Below are 15,324 nucleotides of genomic sequence, written 5' to 3' on the forward strand. Positions count from 1 at the left end.
TAGAAGATATCTAAAAATGATTATCTTTCACAGGTGGATTATTTCCAGGTGCAAGCCTTAGAGGAAATGATTGATGCCATGTGATTCATTTTTGCTAGTTTCAATACCACTTTTCCACCCGTGAGCATCACCTGATGCAATGAGTGCTAAGTGGACTATTTAATTTTATGGCAATTTTTATCATTTTCATTGATTCTCATGCAGCATGGGTCATGTATTAATGACTTACTCTACACCAATAATCTAAAAAATTGTATCTCATGATGGAAAACCTATGTTTGGTTTTACTTCCGATATTTCAAGTCTCTTATGTGAGACTTGTTAATACTTGAAACCGTCCAGTTCCAAGTATAGATTTTGGAGGAGTTAATGCTTGAAATTAGAAGAGTTAAAGGTAATTAAAGAAATTACACTATCACCTTATGCAATCTCTCTGAAGAGTTAGTGCATGCTTGCCTCGATGGAATTCATATGCAATGTTGTAATTTCCCATTTTCAGTTTTTCTTATGGTACAGTCAGGATGTACTTCCAGGGATGGTGGCAACCAGTTTATAGGAGTGAGATTACATCATTAGAGGGCTCGAAGGGTTTGGAAGAGTTTTTATGGGTCCAACAGAGTTCTCTTGCTGTATTTCACCATCAAGGGCAGATCCACACAATTCGTTCTTCTTTTATTTGCATTCCAATAAATCCCATAAAATGGGGTTATTATCAGCATAATTTAATTAGAAACGCTAAAGGTGTTGTGTGGAGGGGATTATTTGGAAAAACACCTTAGTGTAATAGCTCGTTTTTTGGGAACCAAAACGAAGAGATCTATAGGATGGGATGGTGAGAAGCAGTTTCTAATGGCCAAAGAAAGTGTGGTGGTGAATTAATAATTTCCCATGATTAAAAGTGAATTTAATTAGTCACTTAATTAAATAAAAAGGGGAAAAGTGTATGTTCTCACATGCATCATTCCTTGATTTTCTCCCAACTCTCTATATAATGAGGTTATGGGCTCTCATTATGTATCATGTTATGAGCTATTGTATCATGTTATGTTCTCACATGCATCCTTTCTTGATTTTCTCCCAACTCTCTATATAATGAGGTTATGGGCTTTCATATTGTATCATGTTATGAGCTATTGGGCTTGAGGAAAATCTGTCTTTTTGTACTTCCATATTTTCTTAATATAATCAAGACTTTGGGGCTATCTGACTGGTGTTCTCTTGGCGTTATGAAGTGATATCCTTTCATGCTATTACTATTGTGTTTAATTTCTTTTGCATATTGAATTAATATTAGTTTATACTTGTCATCTTGCTTGGATTGATGTGTGTATGCTATCTTGCACATATCTTTGATTTAGAATAGTATTCTAGGAATAAGCTTGTCAATTCATTTTAGGAGGAATGCCTGGTTTATCTTATTCATTATATTGCTCTAATCCTTTGCAAACTAATACTTGTTCAGGTGTGTAGGAAATATCTTTTGTATTGTGTATAGGAATCCATCTAGAAGTGGGAGAAATCTCAATTAGATCAATTCACTCTTGGAGTCAAAGCGATTCAAAGCTTAGCCATTTTTAATTCCCAAGTCTTCCATCCAATGAAAAGCAAGAGAAAGTTTTTTTACTCTATAGCTACTTGATCATCCATTTAAATTTAAAAACTTCTTTAATTCTAGCTCTTTCAAAGTTATATCTGCTATTGAAGAGTCATTTCCAAAGCTCGGCAAGTATGAGAGTTTACTCCCATTACTTGAGCTAGTATTTTGTATATTAAATTGTAGTTTAGTTTTGGTTTCTTTTCCCTAGTTTCGCATTGACAATTGGTTTTGTTTTGCAACCCATAGATTTGAGCATTGGGCAGCAAGGAGCTTGAGAAGAAGCATTGAGAAACTACTCGATTGTGTGGTTGCAGGTCCCCTCATGATATTCAATGACTAATTTCTAGGGAGGCATTTGAGGGAGAACTGCAAACTCATCTAGGCCGTGGGCCTTTTGAGCCTTGTAAATCTCTTTTGAAGAGTTTTTCCATCTTCAAACTTGTTCTTATATTTTTGGGAGAGAGTCTAGCTTTGTTAAAGTCCTATCTTTGTAAGGATCTCTTTTATATTGTGGACAACGCTCTTAGAGACATTTTTACCCATGTCAAGCGCTAATAAAAGATAAAAGAATTGTTTGAAGGAGCTTGGGATTTTTCCATGACATCCCCTTTCCTCATGTAGAGGAGGGATTCTTGTGGGTGGACAAATTTTGCTTCTAGTTTTTCTTAGCTTTCTAGCACTTAATTTTATTTTGTGCATGCTTAAAATTAACACATTTCACTCTACATGCAATTTTTCCTAATATTGTATTTAAACTGTCACATGCATAAACCTTTAAATTATAAACTTGAGCAAATCTTATCTTATGTGTAAACACTTCATACTTTGGCAATTTTTAATTGTTTCATAATTTCTTCAAATACGTGTTTCACTACTTGGTCAATTTATGTTATATGTCATGGAAACTATTGGAGCATTATCATTTATTTGAAACAATTGTAGCTTAAAACAATCTATTCCATTTTACTTAATGTTGCAAACATCGTGGTCAAGATTAAATTGACGAGGGGAAAAAATAAAAAAAGATCGGAAAAATTGAGAAAAAATCGGCAAATACAAAAATGTTTGTTTTTTCAATTTTTTTAATATCTAAAGCATCTACAACATAAAATAAATGCATTGACACATAAATATGATTAAAAAGACTAATATATAAGATGTGTAATATCATTTCTAGTGCTACATCACACATAACAATGAATCATGTCCTGAATAGTAAGTCCTGAGTCCTAACTCAACCTCAAAATATCAACAAAAAATATAATAATGTATCTCATATCATGAGTCATAATATCATATACAATGAAATGAATGAAATAACTAATACTACTGATTTTCTCTAACCCTCTTGCGAGAAAATGCAATAGCTTTCCCTTTAGATGTAGATGGTGATGGAGTTGGCAGTGGACTTTGTTGTGCTCTAGAAGCTGAAGAACTAGGAGCTACAAGAGGTAGACCACGTCCTCTACTAGTGGCAGGGGTAGTCTGGGTAGGTGGTGTCACCTCCTCCTCCTCCTCCTTTACCCCCTCCACTACCTCCTGCTCTAACCAATCAACGATAGACTCCATGAGAGGCCTCTCGGCCTCAACCCTTCATGTAGTAGTGGTGTCAATTCCATCCAATAAGATGGCCTCCATATCAGGTGTTCTCTCAAGTTGTGTCACCACAATTGAAGAATGTAGTAGACGTAGACCATATCATTGAGTCGCTGGGACTCCAACCTATACAAGGGTCATAAAATAATAATTATAAAAAATATATTATTTAATGAATTCAAAAAATTAATTGGAAATTTGGAATATTTTAAGTTTTAACCTATTGCGCTTCTTGGTGTGTATTTTTTCAATTACACTCCAGTTGCGCTCACACCCTGAAGAGCTACATGTTTGGTTGAACACTCGAATGGCAAGCTTTCACAGATTAGGTACTCTGCCACCATAACTTCTCCACCATGCATCTACAACAAAATTACTAATAAGATAAACATAAGAAGAAAATGAAATTTGAAAGTCGAAGCAAAGTATGAAGTTATGAACTTGAAAAGACAATGAAATTTGAAATAAACTAAAACATACCTGACATTTTAGTCTTCTTATCAACCTCAACCATGTCAAATCTAAATGTGCTACCTGCCATCCTGTATATCTCCATTTCTTTGGAGATTTTTGCACGTTCTGTTGGAGATGACACCATCCTCTGAACATAGATGAAGAACCCATACATGACCTCAGCATCAAATAAGAACCCACAGGGGTAAGCAAATGCGGGATTCAGGTAGATCCCTGCAGCATGAATGGGATGATGGAGTGTGTTGTTCCATTGTTCATCAATCACTTCTCATAGGAAGAGTTGTTTCTTAAACCCCTCATCTCCCTTATCATCATAGTAGGTTCGAATAGATTCTTTGGTCTTGTCCATGGCCCCATACAAGTAGCCCATTGCGAGCTTGTCACCATCAACTAATTGAAGAACCTTTACCAAAGGTTCGGTAATGCTGCACATCTCCTAGAAGCCTTCCTATTATGAAACTAATTTACATATGGCCTTTCCCTCTGGTTTGTGGCTAAATGCCAAAACATGCCACTTATATGAAAGAAACATTCTTTTCACATTCCACATAGAAGTCAAGAGGGATTGAAGAGATATGAAATTGGTGGCAAACCGTGTAATGGTGGGGCACACCAACTCTTTGTTGTTGGTGAATGTTCTTATCAATTGAAGCACAAATGCATGATTATATATAAATTTTGTAATGCTTTTTCATGAGTCAACAATATCTTTGACAAAATGAATTTTGCCTATGTCCTCTAACATCAAATCAATGTAATGTGCATTGTGTTGACCACCACGTGTCAACTACCCGTAGCAGTGCATCCCCTTTTTTCGCAAAGGGGATATCGCTTCATCAACGTGTCCGTGCCATTTGACTATCATCATCAACCTATTCATGTTATTTTTTAAACTTAGTCTGCATATGTAAATTGTAAATAATCTTAGCAGATCTGTGTCATGTATGTAATTGCCTAGGTAAACCTAACCTTCTAGTGATGATCTACGTTCCAGAAGGTTTTTTGTCCCACCGACCTATGGTCGGTAGAGTTTTCCTTCAGCCTAACCCCAAAGCCGGAATGGATTTTGTCATTAGAATCTCAGGGGAGTCCTAGTGTGCTAGGTCGAGTCTATGTAAAAGTGATTTGTGAATAATTCTAACTATTTGGTTAGATTATTTTATCACAAATTGCTTGATCTACTAGATTATGTTTGTGTCGCAGAACTGGGTAGTTTGTGAGGGTCTATATCAAATGGGTTTTCCCCTTTGAGATGTAAAAATGTAAAAATCATGTGTCTTGAGGGTTAGGAAAATATTTTATCCTCATAAGTCCTAAGTCCTAGGTAATTTTAAATTTTCCAAAGGCTAAGATCGAAGGTCCTTTAAAAAATTAAATTTTAAGAGGTCTAGGGACTAAGGTTAAATGATTATTTTGCTAAATTTTATGCCCTTGGTCCCTAGGGTTATGTCAAAGCCAAAATTTTGAGGAAATTAATTCAAAAATTAAAATTTTGAATTAATTAAATTGCATTTAAATGATAATTTCGTATTTCCTCATTATTTTAATTTCGACGGATGAGATTAAAAGATTTTTGATCCTCGTCAACGATCGAGATTGCTTTGAGAAGGATCACTCAAACTAGCCATTGGGAATTTTTTTTCTAAATAGAAGGTCAGTTGTCCATTGAGAGGATTCAACCTTGGAGTCATGTGCTGAGTGAAAGCTCTCTTGTAATCGTTTTTCATATGCAAATAAAGAAAGACTTTGGGGTTAAGCTCCACTGATGTTACTTTGTGGGAAATGCTGTAAGATGTTTTATTTTCTTGCATAGATTTACTTTCAGCCATTAATGTTTGCTTATTGAAGAGTGATTTAGACACAGGGATCTTGTCTGATCACTGGGGTTTGAATGATAGTTTAATTTCTGAATATAATGGCAGGGATCTCCATTAGATCTGAATTTCATTGTCGTTTTCTCTCTCTATGTTAATGGTTGAATTAAGCTGTGCAGGAAATCTTTTTTTTTGAAATTACCAGGCGTTCGGGGAAGTTCTTGGCTGAACCAGCGAACTCCCAAAAAAACATTTTCTGAAGAGCCCAACTGGTTTTGATCCCTGGTTTATCATTAGAATTCCTGTTGCGGATGCATGAAGGGTTTTCTGAAGCACCTCGTATTGAACTTAAAATTTTGAAAATATTTCTTTAGCATATTGATAAATCTGGCTATTTAGAGTCTTTAAAATGTGAATATTGTAATTATTTAGCTGGTTTTAGGGTTTTTAGTTTTGTTTCTTGCATATTTTGTTTCTGGGTGTTTGTTTTTGTCATTACAGGTTGCAGATCTGAAGGTGTAGTTTTGTTCCGAAGCCAGATCTAGGCCCTGGAGGGTAAGATTTGGCCTCAACATCATTTTTGCAGGGATACTCTTCAAAAGGATTTTCAAATTTTCTAAAGAAATTCGAGGGTTTGTCCAAGCTATTTGTTTGCTGGGGTTTCATTTTCGCAAAAAAAATTTGAATTTTTTTTTTAAGGGTGAGAGTTGTCCAGACCCTCACTTGTGCGCTGCAAGCCCTTCCTCCATACATGCACTCTCCTTTCTTCATTATGCATTTGCCATATCTGCTCGCTTCTTTTCTCCACAAACACAGCCTCCCCTCTCAGCGTGTTGGTATTTCCCTCTGCCCATCTTACATTCGCAGTCATTGAAACCCTTCAACGCAACTTCATTTTTGTTCCTTGTCGCAGCTCCCTTGCTACCTGCATCCATCAAGCTACCATCCCACATCATTTGTCAGCTGTCTCAACCCTCCTTCGCTTCAATCAGTGAAATCCGCACCTTTGTCGCTATTTTCTCTACCCTTGACGGATCCCTCATTCCCCACGCACTACTCCATTAACCTCTACGCTGTCCGTCAGTCTTCAAACTCCTCATCATAGCCTCATCTTCTCCACGCCCAAGCGATTTCTTTCCAGCTCCACGCAGCTTCATCCTCAAACGTTGCAAGTTTTTCGCTGCCCTGCGTCCACCAAACATCATCCTCATGCTATCAATTTTCCACTTCCACACCAGCGCGCTGCATACTCTTCATTCACGCCCCCTCTGCCGTCCAACCTTCACGCCAAACCTGCATAATAGTGACAGTCTTCTCCTCGCTCATTGCTCACATGCCGTCTGCTTATCATCTACCCCTGTTCGCAGTCACACCTCTCCAGCTCCACATCCACAGTTCATTGATCCTCCTCGCATTTCCTAACCCTCCATCGCTGCTATTCATCGCGAAGCCTGCTCTTCTTTGGACGCCGTTGACCACCTCTCCGTCGTGCATGCTCACGCTTTCCTCTCCTTCCACCTACGGACCTGCAATAACAAACACCAAGCATAAATAAATCCGATTTAGGTTTTGTTTATTTTTTATGTATGCTTAGGGTTAGCGTAGGTATGCAATTTATTTTTATTTTTATTATTGTGATATATACCCATGTTGATTTAGTTTTAGGCTAGGTTAGATTTTTATTTTATTTAGATTTATTTCTGAGTTTTATTTAGTTAGGATTTAGATTTTATAAGTTTTCATTTTTGTTATATATAGATTAGGTGTTAGTTTTATTTTGATTTCTTTTAGCTCAGCTTTTAGTCTTTAGTATTAGTTTAGCTTAGTTTTATTTTAAATCAAATCAAATAATACAAAAAAAAAATATAAAAATCTTAAAAAAACATAAAAGTTAATCGTAGGGTTTTGATTTATTTTTGTTTAGATTTCTAAAATAAAAAAAAAAATTAATTTAAAAAAAAAGACTAATTAAAAATTGGAAATTCCTTTTGATGTCCTTTTTCTGTTGTATTAATATTCATCATTTTACTATAGTTAAATGTGCTTAATCTTTTATCTGGAGTTTAACTATTGGAAAATGATAAAATTCCTAGATTTGGAATTTCAAGCATAATCATTTTAATTTCTAGGTGGTTAGCTTTTAAGTTTCGTGGTTATTTAAAGTATTCAATCATTTTGAAATTTAATCGCTGGAATTGTGTGCATCTTTTGAATATCTTGCATCTGGTGAAATTAATCATTGCTTGGATTGTATAATGCTCGTTATATGTTGGATATTTTGTAAATATTTTCAAGCAATCGTTAAATTACTTCATAAGCAGCAGCAGCTAATTAATTACTTGGTTTTCATTAACTCCATAAGGCACTAGTATTAATCATTTTTAATCAAATTATAATCTTTGTTGAGCCTTAATCAAGTATTTGATTTCCTCGCTGTGTCTCCCGAGCCGGTTGATTCCCAGTTGGTTCTCCTTCATCCAAATTATCCATGGGGTCTACCCCCCTTAGCATGCTATAGGGAGACGGCTTAAACGGAGAAATCGAGGATCAGAGTGACAGCCCCGGTTTGAGCGTTGTCGCGGTGCCTAGACACTTTGTGCGACAACATTTTTTGGTGTTGTTGCTGGGGATAGAGTTTTTCTGTCCTTGGTCCTCACGACATTCATCATTCATCATTTATATTTCATCATTCTATCATTCATTTTAGCCGACAACGACAACATTTTTTGGTGCCGTTGCTGGGGATATTTTATTCTCGGCGTTTCAACAACATTTCATCATCATCGTTCTCATTTCTCATCTTTTCATTTGAACCAGCAACGACAACATTTTTTGGCACCGTTGCCGGGGATAGAGTTTTTCTGTCCTTGGTCCTCATGACATTCATTTTTTCAATCATCTCATCTTTTCCGCTATTCATTAGCCTGTCAAACGGCCAACATTTTTTGGCATCATTTGATCTTTTCATCGCCCTATCTTTTGTCCTATCGTTTAATTATACCTTTAGCACCTGGACTTCTAAGTTAGTTTCTTGTTTGGGTGGCGACTCCATTTCTTTTCATTTATTTTTCCCAGACAAGAAGCCTCCCTTATATCTGGTTGTTTGTTGCCTTTTAGATCCTAGAGTTAGATTCATGTTCAAGTGGCGACTTGACTTCTTTCATCTCTTGATTTTCTTGAGCAGAGATCTCTCTCTATCATCCATTTGGTCCCTCATTATTCATCATGGATTATTCATTTACCCCATGTCATTTTACTGGTGTTCTCCATGATATTCCGAAAGTGGCCATTTCTAAATTGTCTTTGTTCTCGGGTGGTGATTCAATCACTGTTAGAAACCATCTATGCAGGTTTTCTCGTATAATGTTCATATATTGTAGACCTCCTCAGTATGATCATGAAGATGTCAAAATGCATCTATTTGTCTTCTTTAGAGGGTGATGCTTTGAATTGGTTTCATAATTGTCCTGAAGACTCTTTCACTTCTTTACAAGACATTGTCAATGCTTTTAAAGATAGATATGCTTATCAAGATAGCTCGCCTTGTGCCCCTAAAATTGTGCAATAGAATGAAAGTAATCTTATGAAGGGTCCAACTATTGATGAAAGATTTCAAGACAATTCTTCATATCAGAATGTGCCATCCACCTATACCGTTGTAGATCAAATTCATGATAGTGGAAAAGCAGGGACAAATTGTAAAATCAGTGTCGACAATGAAAAGGAAAATCAAAAGCAAATTATAGAAAACTAATGCGGCTGGTAAAAAATATGGAGATCAATCAAGAAAAATTTGTAACTGATTATGCCAATGATATGATAACTTTATACACCCACTTGGAAAAGCGAGATAAGGAAATGGAAATCATGAAAGCTAATAATGATAGGGAAATTAATTCTATGCAAAACAAGTTAATAACTATGGATGTAGAAATGAATATCATGACATTCGATTATAATCAGTGGGCTACCATGCAAGCAAATCATAAGAAAGAGATAAACTATATGCAACATTGCTTGATGACCATAAAGGAAAAGAACGATAAAGTAATAAAAGATATGGAAGAAGACCATGCCAGGGAAATCAGTGCTATGAAGGTTGAACACTCTAGCCAGATGGATGCCATTACAATATAGGTACAAAAATTTCAACAGCGGTCAGAGGATGACAGAAACCAGGAAACGTCGACAGATCATAAGCCTCCTTATCTGCTGCAACAAGCTCCATCTTATTATGAGGAGGTCATTGGTTCGATTGAAAAATGGTTAATTGAAGGTGATCCAGATAAAATTAAAAATGATAAAGATTAGATGCAAAATGAAGAAAGACATGTCACACATATCTTACATACTACATATGAGGGTTTTGAAGCAGAATGTTCCGCAAAGAAAAAACGCAAGAGAAAGAGAACGAAAAGGAGATTTGATACATCAGATAGCCGTAAGCAGCTTGATTTTCTGATAGGAAAAAGTCTTACCATATGCAAAATTGGACATGGCACATCCGAGAAGCAGCTGACAGATTTGCTTGAAAGCAGACAAATGCTCAGTACACACTATATTGAATGCATTTGATGCCATGGGGCATCCTTTGTATTTCTAACCCTACTCCTTGTCTTTTCAGCATTTCGTTTCTATTTTAGGATTAGATTTACCTTTTCATGTTACTAGATAGTTAATAAATGAAGAGCTTATATCTTTCTTGTGCTTAACGTTATACGATGATTTTGGGATGGACGCTACTTATGTTTTGTTGTGTGTTGCGTGGATGCAGATTCTGGATTTTCACATTCCTCTAATGCAGCAACGAGTCCCCAAGTAGAGCCAGATGTTGACCACCACGTGTCAACTACCCGTAGTAGTACACCCCCTTTTTTCGCAAAGGGGATATCGCTTCATAAACATGTCCGTGCCATTCGACTATCATCATTAGCCTACTCATGTTATTTTGTAAACCCAGTCTGCATGTGTAAATTGTAAATAATCTTAGTAGATCTGTGTCATGTATGTAATTGCCTAGGTAAACCTAAGCTTCTAGTGATGATTTACGTTCTGGAAGGTTTTTTGTCACACCGACCCATGGTCGGCAGAGTTTTCTTTCAGCCTAACCCCAAAGCCGGAATGGATTTTGTCATTAGAATCTTAGGAGAGTCCTAGTGTGCTAGGTCGAGTCTATGTAAAATTGATTTGGGAATAATCCTAACTATTTGGTTAGGTTATTTTATCACAAATTGCTTGATCTGCTAGATTATGTTTGTGTCGCAAAACTGGATGGTTTGTGAGGGTCTATATCAAATGGGTTTTCCCCCTTGAGATGTAAAAATCATGTGTCTTGAGGGTTAAGAAATTATTTTATCCTCATAAGTCCTAAGTCCTAAGTCCTAGGTTTTAGGTAATTTTAAATTTTCCAAAGGCTAAGATCGAGGGTCTTCTAAGGTTAAATGATTATTTTGCTAACTTTTATGCCCTTGGTCCCTAGGGTTAAGTCAAAGTCAAAATTTTGAGGAAATTAATTCAAAAATTAAATTTTTGAATTAATTAAATTGCATTTAAATGGTAATTTCGAATTTCCTCATTATTTTAATTTTGACGGATGAGCTTAAAAGATTTTTGATCCTCATCAACGATTGAGATTGCTTTGACAAGGATCACTCGAACTAGCGATTGGGAAATTTTTCTATAAATAGGAAGTCGGTTGTCCATTGAGAGGATTCGACCTTGGAGTCGTGTGCTGAGTGAAAGCTCTTTTGTAATCGTTTTTCATGTGAAAATAAAGAAAGACTATGGGGTTAATTTCTGCTGGTGTTACTCTGTGGGAAATGCTATAAGATGTTCTATTTTCTTGCATAGATTTACTTTCAGCCATTGATGTTAGCTTATTGAAGAGTGATTTAGACACAGGTATCATGTCTGATCATTGGGGTTTGAATGATAGTTTAATTTCTGAATATAATGGCAGGTATCTCCATTAGATCTGAATTTCATTCTCGTTTTCTCTCTCTATGTTAATGGTTGAATTAAGCTGTACAGGAAATCCTTTTTTTGAGATTATCGGGCGTTCGGGGAAGTTCTTGGCTGAACCAGCCAACTTCTGAAAAAGCATTTTCTGAAGAGCCCAGCTAGTTTTGATCCCGGGTTTATCATTAGAATTCCTATTGCGAATGCATGAAGGGTTTTCTGAAGCACCTCATATTGAACTTAAAATTTTGAAAATATTTCTGTGGCATACTGATAAATCTGGCTATTTAGAGCCTTTAAACTGTGAATATTGTAATTATTTAGCTGGTTTTAGGGTTTTTAGTTTTGTTTCTTGCATATTTTGTTTCTGGGTGTTTGTTTTTGTCATTACAGGTTGCAGATCTGAAGGTGTAGTCTTGTTTCGAAGCCAGATCTAGGCCTTGGAGGGTAAGATCTGGCCTCAGCATCATTTTTGCAGGGATACTCTTCAAAGGATTTTCAAATTTTCTGAAGAAATTTGAGGGTTTGTCCAAGCTATCTGTTTGCTGGGGTTTCATTTTCGCAGAAAAATTTTGAATTTTTTTTTAAGGGTGAGCGTTGTCCAGACCCTCACCTGTGCGCTGCAAGCCCTTCCTCCATACATGCACTCTCCTTCATTCTGCATTTGCCATATCTGCTCGCGTTTTTTCTCCGCAAACGCAACATCGTTTCATTACTCTATACGCCTCCCCTCTCAGCGTGTCGGCATTTCTCTCTGCCCATCTTACATCCACAGTCATTGAAACCTTTCAACGCAACTCCATTTTTGTTCCTTGTCGCAGCTCCCTTGCTACCTGCGTCCATCAAGCTGCCATCCCACATCGTTTTGTCAGCTGTCCCAACCCTCCTTCACTTCAATCAGTCAAATCCGCACCTTTATCGCTGTTTGCTCTTGCGCTCGACGGATCCCTCATTCCCCACGCACTACTCCATTAACCTCTACGCTGTCCGTCAGTCTTCAAACTCCTCATTGCAACCTCATCTTCTCCACGTCCAAGCGATTTCTTTCCAGCTCCATGCAGCTTCATCCTCACACGTTGCAAGGTTTTCGCTACCTTGCATCCACCAAACATTAACCTCATGCTATCAATTTTCCACTTACACACCAGCGCGTTGCATACTCTTCATTCACGCCCCCTCTGTCGTCCAACCTTCACGCCAAACCTGCATGATAGCGACATTGTTCTCCTCGCTCATTGCTCACACGCCGTCTGCTTATCATCTACCCCTCTTTGCAGTTGCACCTCTCCAGCTCCACATACACAGTTCATCGATCCTCCTTGCATTTCCTAACCCTCCATCGCTGCTATTCATTGTGGAGCCTTCTCTTCTTAGGACGCCGTCGACCACCTCTCCGTCGTGCATCCTCACGCTTTCCTCTCCTTCCACCTACAGATCTGAAATAGTAAACACCAAGCATAAATAAATCTGATTTAGGTTTTGTTTATTTTTTATGTATGCGTAGGGTTAGCGTAGGTATGCAGTTTATTTTTATTTTTATTATTGTGATATATGGGTATGTTGGTTTAGTTTTAGGCTAGGTTAGATTTTTATTTGATTTAGATTTATATTTGAGTTTTATTTAGTTAGGATTTAGATTTTATAAATTTTCATTTTTGTTATATATAGATTAGGTGTTAGTTTTATTTTTGATTTCTTTTAGCTTAGCTTTTAGTCTTTAGTATTAGTTTAGCTTAGTTTTATTTTGAATCAAATCAAATAATGCAAAAATAAAACAAAAAAAATATAAAAATCCTAAAAAAGCATAAAAGTTAATCTTAGGGTTTTGATTTATTTGTGTTTAGATTTTCTGTTAAATTTTTTTTTTTTTAAAATTAATTTAAAAAAAATACTAATTAAAAATTGGAAATTCCTTTTGATGTCCTTTTTCTGTTGTGGTATTAGTATTCATCATTTTACTATAGTTAAATGTGCTTAATTTTTTATCTAGATTTTAACTATTGGAAAATGATAAAATTCCTAGATTTGGAATTTCAAGCATAATCATTTTAATTTCTAGGTGGTTAGGTTTTAAGTTTCGTGGTTATTTAAAGTATTCGATCATTTTGAAATTTAATTGCTGGAACTTTGTGCATCTTTTGAATATCTTGCATCTTGTGAAATTAATCATTGTCTGGATTGTATAATGCTCGTTACATGTTAGATATTTTGTAAATATTTTCAAGCAATCGTTAAATTACTTCATAAGCAGCAACAACTAATTAATTACTTGGTTTTCATTAACTCCATAAGGCACTGGTATTAATCATTTTTAATCAAATTATAATCTTTGCTGAGCCTTAATCAAGTATTTGACTTCCTCGCCGTGTCTCCCGTGCCGGTTGATTCCCAGCTAGTTCTCCTTCATCCAAATTATCCATAGGGTCTACCCCCTTTAGCCTGCTATAGGGAGATGACTTAAACGGAGAGATTGGGGATCAGAGTGACAGCCCCCGGTCTGAGCGTTGTCGCGGTGTCTAGACACTCTGTGCGACAATACAATGCAAGATGTCCAAAATAAAGTAAGATGCCTCTCTATAAGCGTCTCTCTAGCATCAACATAATTTGCAACATTATCTGTTATGAGTTGGACAACATATTCTGGACCCACCTCCAAAATAAACACATTCAACAAATCACTTAATAATATTGCATCTTTAATATGTGCAGATGCATCAACAGATTTCATAAACATTGTCCCCTTGGGACAATTAACCAAGAAGTTTATAAGGCTTCTACCCTTTTGATTGGTCCAACCATCTGACATCACAGTGCATCCTGTGTGTTCCCATGATGCCCTAAACTCCTCCAATCTCTTGGTGCAGTCAACCTTTTCATTTTGAAGAATGTGGCCTCTAAAGTCATCATATGAAGGGACTTTGTACCCTGGGCCATCAATTGCAATAACATCAACAACAGGTTGGAAAAATGGATTATTTTTTGCAACGCTGAAAGAAATATCCGTCCAAAGAAGAAACTTGCCCAACAACTTGTCAACTTTTTCTTTCTCCTTTTTTTTAATAATTGAAGAGATAGATGGTTGTGAAATAGGGGTGGTTCTAAAAACAAAATATGATGAGACAACTACAAGGTTGGTTGTAGATATTGATGTTGAAGTGGAACCAATGCCACTCTCATATTCTCTTCCTAACACTCTACTCCATGCTAGTTGACTCTTCAGAGCTGACTTGGACAGTTTGGTTTGCTCTATTTCTCCCAATGATTTGAGGGCTCTTCGGATGATTTCTGGATTTGTATTGGTGCAAGGCCCTACCTCATGTTTAGGGATTTGTGCAAGGTGATACTTCAATCTGTATATCCCCTCTGTCATATGATGCCCACACAACTTGCAAGTCAAATTTGATTTGTCAAACCCTCCATGAGGTTCACCAAATTCCCACCGAGGGTCCAATTTCCTTGGCATGGTTGTAATTTTGTTGAACTCTTAAGTTTTAACATAAAATGAAGTTTGAAGTTGAATCTAGGGCACAAGAAGAATTGTAAGTTAAAAAAATAAAATAAAACTTACATACAATACATTGAATTTTTGACAAAAAAAACCTAAACTCAATGCAACAATAATGGAAAAAATGCACATTCAAACCTAAGCAAAAATGATGCAAAACAACTAGGGCACGAGAAGAAATTAAACTTATAAATCTAACAATCAAGTTTTTTCATTTTTGACCAAAATGAACCCTCTCCACTCTATGCAACAAAAATGAAAAAAACACAATCAAATCCACTAAAAAATCATTGAAAATCAATGGGTTATAGAAACCCAAGCAAAAACAAGAAAAAAAAACAAAAAAAATGGGCCAAATTTGATGTCCATATCTGGAAACC

General features: G+C 36.3%; 1 protein-coding gene across 2 annotated transcripts in view; it reads left to right on the forward strand.

Moving 5' to 3' along the window:
• FHY1 (Haloacid dehalogenase-like hydrolase (HAD) superfamily protein) overlaps window positions 1-15,324 on the forward strand; it is a 389,630-nt gene that overhangs the window by 85,424 nt on the left and 288,882 nt on the right. The window lies entirely within an intron of this gene.

The sequence above is a fragment of the Pinus tabuliformis genome, chromosome 1_2 (assembly GCF_031772625.1).
Source record: "Pinus tabuliformis cultivar Carrire ecotype Pingquan chromosome 1_2, CPIR1, whole genome shotgun sequence".
In the NCBI taxonomy this organism is placed as follows: Eukaryota; Viridiplantae; Streptophyta; class Pinopsida; order Pinales; family Pinaceae; genus Pinus; species Pinus tabuliformis.